The 7,945-nt window shown below is 33.5% G+C and overlaps 1 pseudogene; it reads left to right on the top strand.

The window, feature by feature from the left end:
• Positions 1-439: 439 nt before the first annotated feature.
• LOC129648079 (uncharacterized) lies at positions 440-594 on the top strand (annotated as a pseudogene).
• The last annotated feature ends 7,351 nt before the right edge of the window (positions 595-7,945 follow it).

A 7,945-nucleotide genomic window follows, 5' to 3' on the forward strand; every position in this document is an offset into this window, starting at 1 on the left:
AACAGAAATATGCGCTCTTGAAAAGAAGACCAGCTGAAGCTAAACAGGGTTTACGGCCCTGGCTAAGTGGCCTGAGGCTCAGGGCAAAGGGTTCTTGGCAGAAAATCTGAGTCAAGACCTACTATAAAAAAAAGGCCATCTTTGCTAGGGTTAGCGTGTGGCCAGAGTATGACCACCCTTTGAAAGAACAGCTAATTTCATGTGATGGCTCTTTAAAATTCTTCTATATCATAAAGTCTTTTATATTATAAATTATTTTATGGCATAAAGATGTGAGTTTGTGTACTAATTCTGCCATTTACTGGCTGCCTGGTTATCCTAGAGCCAGATTCTTTGATTTCTCTGAGTCTCAGCTTCCTCTGTAAAACTGGGGTTACTTTTGAAATAATATTGCTAAAACTCCTGATCTAATGCATATTATTAAAAATAGTAGATATTTATACTTACCTGGTAGAGGATGTACCATGACCATGAAGATGGTTTTCCCAGTTAGGTTCATCCATTTCACACCAGTGTGCTGATCCCTGCAATTTCCCCAAATGTGGGAAGCCCAACTGTATAATTTGTGATAGTGGAGGCTGGTATTTGCACTAAAAATAGCATTTAATAAAAGTTAATTCATTTTAAATCTGGTCAAGATAAGAGCAGTAACTGGATAGGTCAACTAGTGAGTAACATCAGTGAGTTTATTTAAGAAGGATCAAAAGAGACCATGAAACTTTTCTGAATTTCTGGAATTATATGACCTATGTGATTGCCTGATATATGTATTTCCTTAGAAGAGAATTCTAGAACTGAGGGGAAGACATTGAGATGTGGCCAGGGATGAGCTTTTGTACCATACTTTCTATGAGTCAGTTGCCATGTTTAAACTTGTATTGACTTATACTTTGATTTTTCAAAGACACCATCCCTGAGGTATAAGTTCAGCCTAAGTCTGACTGTGACTTCACATGTCTGACTGTGACTCCAAGATGTGTTTAGTTTGTGGAGGTAGCTCATATGATTAATATTTCAATGTTAAGAGACAATTTGCCTAAATGACATGTGGCATAATTAACTGACTTTTTTTTTCTGTTTAGTGGCATTGTAGTTGGGAATTTTTATGGAGATCATATTTAGCTTTCAATGTAGTTTGAGGGAATAGTTGCAAAAAAATAATGATTATTCAATAGACTGTGTATCTTTTTTATTTCTTTTAGCTTAAAAGACAAGTGGCCAATTTTATAAACTCACCTCTACATAATCAGCACTTAAAATGCTAGATGAGGAAAAGTTGAGGGTTTTGTAGGGTGACTGATAAAGCCATGATTCACTGGCCTTCTTACATTGTCTCAATTTTCTTTTGAGAACAAGAGAATACAATAAGCATTTAAGTATTGAACTTTCATAAGTAAAAGTAAGAAGTGATTTATTTAACAATGTTCAAAATGAACTTTGGAACTGATGAAAATAAACATATGGTCCTGGAGCTAGAATATCTGGTGGTTTTGAATCACAAATGTACTACTTCCTAGATCCATGACACTGGGCAACATTCTACGCCTTTCTGTGTTTTACTTTTCTCTATTTTAAATGGGGCAAACTATAGATCTCACAACACCATGCTGTGAGGAGTAAGCAAGTTAATTCACGTGAAGCATCTACCTATATTTGTAGGCTTACAGGGAAATGAAATAATACAACATAAATCCAAGGTTTAGAGATAGTTACGGTGTGGCTCAGATAGTAAAGAATCTGCCTGCTATACAGGAGACTGGGGTTTGAACCCTGGGAGAGGAAGATCCCCTCGAGAGGGGAATGGCAAACCACTCCAATACTCTTGCCTGGGAAATCCCATGGACAGAGGAGCCTGGTGGTCTGTAGCCCATGGGGTCTCAAAGAGTTGGACACAACTTAGTGACTAAACAACAACAACGTAGTGATAAAACAATAAGTAGGTTTTAGAATAGTTGTCCAATTAGATGTTTTTCTTTGAATGATTATAAGAAAGGTGTTTATTATGCAAAGTCCATAGCGTGGCGATTTTATTTAGAAATCTCTGAAACGTTTTAAGAACAAATTGAGCCATAGACTTTGAGCATCTCTACCAGCTTAATGTTGTTCTTGGCTGTAAAAGTCTTATTCAAAACAATGAGCAGTTTGATGGCAAGCATCTCCATTTTCTAGGTGCATTTAATAATATATGTGTTTCAAAGTCCTGTGCTTATTACATTATTGGTGACTGGATACTTGTAAAAAGTTAAGGTGGTTGTTGGTAGTCGGCCTCCTTGGTGATGCTCCCTATTTTTTAATGCCTGCTTTTGTAGAGTACAATTTAATCAATGTTTTAACTGTGAGTCAAAAGTACATATTTTATGAATTCTCCTTAAAGGTTTATGATTTTTTCTTTTACTGCTAATATACAAAATGACCATTTTATGTCTCTAATGATTGTGTCTCAATAGCCCAATACAATTACTAATAGAGAACTACATGGTCTGAAATGAGCTCTAATATAATTATTTCTATCCCTGGGTTGTGGATAATTCAATCTTCAGCTCTGATGTACTCAGTTAAACATGGTGGATTTACATACCCACAGTCTTAGGTATGTATCTAAAGAGGCCAACTAGTATCATGAATAATCATTTCATTTTGGTATTTATCTAGTCAAAATCAGGTTTCTGAAAGCCTTACATGATTTTTCTCAGGTGCTCAATATTAATGAAGGAAAATAAATTTATATGAAATACTTAGGCTTACAGGCATGTGAAACAGTCTGCGAACAGTATAAATGGAATTTCAAAGTTTGTATTTTAATTTTTTTCCAAGTGAATTTACAAAGCGCTATTTTCAAAACATTCTCACCAGCAACACATGTTTGTTCTTTACTGTTCTGAAATTTGTGCTGTATTATAGATTCTTAGTAAATATAATAATGAATATCATATAAATGATTGAAATAGAATAATGGTGATATGCTTTGACCTTGTTTAAAGAGTTATTCTGAAGTTCCAGTTCACATAGCCTTTTACTCCTTTTTATACTACTCTGTAATTTCAAGAATTTAGAACAATAAACTAACTCTGCTGCTAAAGAAAAATTTGAGAGTAATTGCTATGATTTTACATTTGCTTAACACCAAGGTTGCTAAGCCCCAAGAGCTAACGGAAACATTGAATCATGAAGACTATTCATTGAGCTTTTGCTATCCAAGAGAATCTATTTTGTAAATATAGTGCAAAATACTTATAAATTCAACTGACTTAGAATATTTTTTTCCATTCTTTGCTATGTTATCTGAAGTGTCTATAATTAGAAATATTCCTCTGGGTTTGGGCATTATCACAATTGTTACCTAGAAAGTTAAACGGTTACTACACATTAGCCTATGAACACATGTGATCTTATCAAATATGTAGCTCAAACAGTATTCTGAAGAAAAAAAATTATATATTGGAATAGGAAAATCCTAGTTCATGGATTATTCTGAAAAGGGCAACTTTGAGTGGCATAAACCATATAGAGTTTAGCCCTGATATAAAACAACAACATAGTTGTTATCTATTGATGACAATAGATTATTGTTATCTATTGATAGCAATGTTATCAACATTGTTATCTTCATGTTGATGTTTGGCAGAAACCGTCTCAATTCTATGAAGCAATTATCCCTCAATTTAAAAAATAAATTAAAAAACATTATTATCATTCTAATTGGTTCACCAGTGAGCCCAAGTAGTCATTCCTTATGAAAAAAAAATCAATGGAGATATTGCTTACATTAAAATGAAAAATATGTGAGTTCTTTGGATTTGATGAATGATTTACCAAATATTTAATACATATTTTTTGGCATTGTCTATTTACTATGAACTTTATTTCTAGGATTGGTGTAGTGGTGAGATAGCTCCAAAATATGGCTTCTGGTCCGTAAAACACTTCTCAGTGTAAAGGAAGAGACAGTTTTTACACAAATAACAGTGGGTAGTAAATGATATAAGAAGCTGAAGTTCTTGAGTAAGAAGGTTAAGGCCACATTTCAAATTGGAACACTGGAAAACTAACTGCAATGCCTTTCCAACTGTTTTCCAGAAAGTATTATGGAAATGTATAAGAAGGGACCACTTTTAAAATCAGCAAAACAAATATAAGACATTTACTCTTATTATAAAAATCCACACTGTAAATAACTGCATAGACATTAATACTTGCCCTTCCTTGAAGACATACATATATTTTCCTTCAGTATGGGATCATTCTAAAAGAACTGTTTTGTAATCTACATTTTAATTTAATGTATCATGAACTCCTTCCCATGGTAATAAAATTCCATGTATAGTACTTGAATATTCATCATTTGTTTTATTCATCTAATAAAAAATTGCTCATGGAGAATTCACTATATTCTTTGCACAGGCATGGTCGGGGGATACAATGTTATATATCAAAGGCATGTGTTACTGATGGCACCCAATCATAGTAGAATTTTGATGTTAAAGGACAAATGGCATAAAAGAAGACAAGGAAAAAGTAGATTTTTTAAAAAATCTCCTCTATTAGTCATTGTTGAGAATGTTAACTAATTATTTGGATAATAGACATGTTCATTGAGCTACAAGATCAAGGTACTGATAACTACTTAAGTTTGTTCTGCTGTTCTGCTTCCAAACAGACATAGGTTCAAGTTCTGGCTCCATCACCTTAATGCTGGGCAATCGGTCCTCTTGATTACTGAGAAATGGTTGAAAACTTTCTATTGATTACTGGTCTGGAAGTTCAAAGAGTAGGTAAATAAAAGTTTGCTTTTCTTTCTCCACATGATTCTGATCATCTGAAACAGGAAAGCATAAATTAAAATTCTGGTGGAACTTATAGATAGCTATATCTAATTTTGTTTTACTTGAAAACATCTATTCCTTATTGACTTTAAATATTTTTAAAATGGAGTATCATTGTTTACAATGTTGTGATAGTTTTTGCTACACAACAGCATGAGTCAGCTATACGTGCACACATATACCCTCCCTTTTGAACCGCCTCTCCCCCATTCCACCCCATCCATCTAGGTCACCAGAGAGCACCAAGCTGAGTTCCCTGCACTTGACAGCAGATTCCCACTGCTATTTATTTTATAGGTGGCCGTGTAGGTACGTCAATCCTAATCTCCCAATTCGTCTGACCCTCCCCTTATCCCTCTGTTTCCACATGTCCATTCTCTAAGTCTGTGTATCTCTATTCCTACCTTGAAAATAGGTTCATCTGTATCATTTTTCTAGATTCCATATACATTCTTTAATGTATGATATTCAGACAGCGATTTCTTAATAAAGTATATATTTTCAGTACTAGAGTTTTATAATTATTTGCCTATCATCCATTCATTCATCTGTCCATCTAAGTATCTATCATTTACCTATCATCTAACATAAATATAAGAGCAAGTATGTATTAAAATGTGTGAGTAAATATGTTTTCATATGCTTATGTTTGTACCTAGTGACACTTTTTTCTGATTTTTTTCCTGTATAAATCTTGTTCCCTTTCTTGTAACTTTTCCTCTACCTAACCAAATACTAACAACCAGAAAGCTCTTTAAGTGGAAGAGGGAAGGCTGTCTAGTTATGTAGGATTGGTCCATATGTATAAAAAACTAAAGGGAAATAGAGAGCTCTTCACTTAAAATTAGTGTTCAAAACAGAAAGTAATTAGGTTTAGAAGAAAACTCAAAGTTGTTATGTGACTACACTATTAGAATTAAGAGGTAACTGAGATTTCCCAAGTGATAACAGATAATTTGCCATTTAGCCTGTAATGAGGTTTGGAAAAAAGATGCTCAACAAGATATCAGCAGTAACTAGAAATGCATTTCTTGGAAGGTCCACCCAATGTGCAGTTACTCCTTTATCCTTACAAAAGAGAAAAACTGTCGAATGCAATGTACTTTCAGCAATCATCAGTAGTGCCCCCTCAAATATTTCTATTGACCCTAACCATCTCTACTGACTATTTGCTCCCCTCTGGTTTCTCCTAGTTTTCTGCTGAGCTAGTCTATTATAAGCCATCTGGGTCAGATGTGGTAGGATAGTACAGAAAAATAGAAATCATCACCTTCAGTGTTGTAGTAATTACACTTTTACTTGAAATATTCACAGAAATATGATGCAATCTTTAAATGCAGATGCAAATCATGTGCAAATTATATGCTAATACATGAGTGGCCCACCTAACTATTACATATAACTGAATGCAGCCCTTGGGAAAATCTTATTGGAGATCATTGGTCTAATGAAAATTGCTGCTGCACGCTAATTATAGCGACATGTGTGCTGCTGTATTGCCCCTTAGCGGTGAGGGGGATGACAGAGGTTAGTTGAAGTTAGATGACTGACTGACAGAATTATGTCTGTTATCTTGGGAGTAAATAGCAAAATATCTTTATTCTTTAAAATCCAGTTTTATGACTTCACACCTAAATTAAAATGCAGCATTGGGTTACTATATTGACAATGTGTTCAGGAGGATATGGGCCCAGAATACAAAAGTCATAAAGTACCACTTGACCAATTCAGTTCAATCTTTCTTTACTATCATTTTTTTAACCAATTTTTCATTTCTCAGCAGTTGGATAATTCATTGGAAATATACAGATTATAGAACTATAATCTATACATTTAGAGAAGTAATACCATATTCACATTCCAAAACTAAGCCAAGTGCTAAAAGGATTTAATAATTCCTTTGAAACAGTCAAATCCAAGCCCCATTATGCTCAGGCTGTATGACTTTGGGCAAGCCTTTTCATATCTTTGAGTCTTCAGTTACTTAACTATGAAAATATGATAAATGTACACACCTTCTTGAGTAGCTAAAGGAGTACATGAAATACTCTTGCAGAGCCTGCAGTGTGACATATAAATGTTTATGAACCTATTATTATATTTGAAATGAGTTATTATTAAAAGTATTTTTTATATCTGAAGATCTCTAGTCTACAGTAATTTCTAATTTATGATATTTATATTTCCTAATTAGAGAGATACTTAACATCTGAAAGATGCCCATTCTTATTTAAGCTATAAACTAAGAAAAAAACAAACAAAAAAATTTAGTCTTAATTGTGATATAGAATGTTAAACAAGTATAATGTGCGATTGTATTTAGGAGTTCTAATGCCACCATTTGAGGTTTATGACTAAGAGATGAAGAGATTGAATTGTGGGGGAAGAAAGAATTACCTTAATTATTCATTAACCTAATTAGCTTAATTAATTTAAGCAGTTTCCCTGCTTGAAAGAAGTACTTTCCTGAACTTGTTCAGAAATTATATCTACCTTCATTAAAGCCAAAATAGGCAGAAATTGTTTAGTGTTTAGCTTATAATAAAGCTAAGGAATCAAAGGCCTTGCGAGTTGTGTTGGTCAGGAAATAAATCAAGGAAAATATCCCTTGATTTCTAAAATTTTTTGATTCTTGACAGCCTTCTTTTTTCTTGTTAAAAGATAATCATTTTGCCACTTCAAATGCTATTTCAAATTAGAGATTTTAGCATGTTTAAGAGCTTCTTGAAGGTTTGGCTAGCAGCAAAGATATTAAGATTAGTGTGTATAGGAGACCTACTGGACTTCTAACTGTAGAACATATAATTATTTTTAAGTTTTAAAAAGGGAGAAATTTATATTTTATTCCCTTAAATAGCTATGCATTTAAGCGACTATCCATGCCTTCCTTACACTAGGCATACATTTAGGTAGCTGAATATTCCTTTGTGTAAGATTGTTTAGAAACAGAGTGGATAGGGAATGTAAATGATATGCAGCTCATTATACATATTATAAAGTAAAATGTTAGCAATAAACACATGTTGAGTCTCAACCAATAGAAAGGCCTATTTTATGTACAGTGCAAATTTACTAGTTGCAGTTAATACTTTCAGGCTTATCTTCAGCACTGTGCATTCTTC

Source organism: Bubalus kerabau, chromosome 3 (genome assembly GCF_029407905.1).
Source record: "Bubalus kerabau isolate K-KA32 ecotype Philippines breed swamp buffalo chromosome 3, PCC_UOA_SB_1v2, whole genome shotgun sequence".
Lineage (NCBI taxonomy): Eukaryota > Metazoa > Chordata > Mammalia > Artiodactyla > Bovidae > Bubalus > Bubalus kerabau.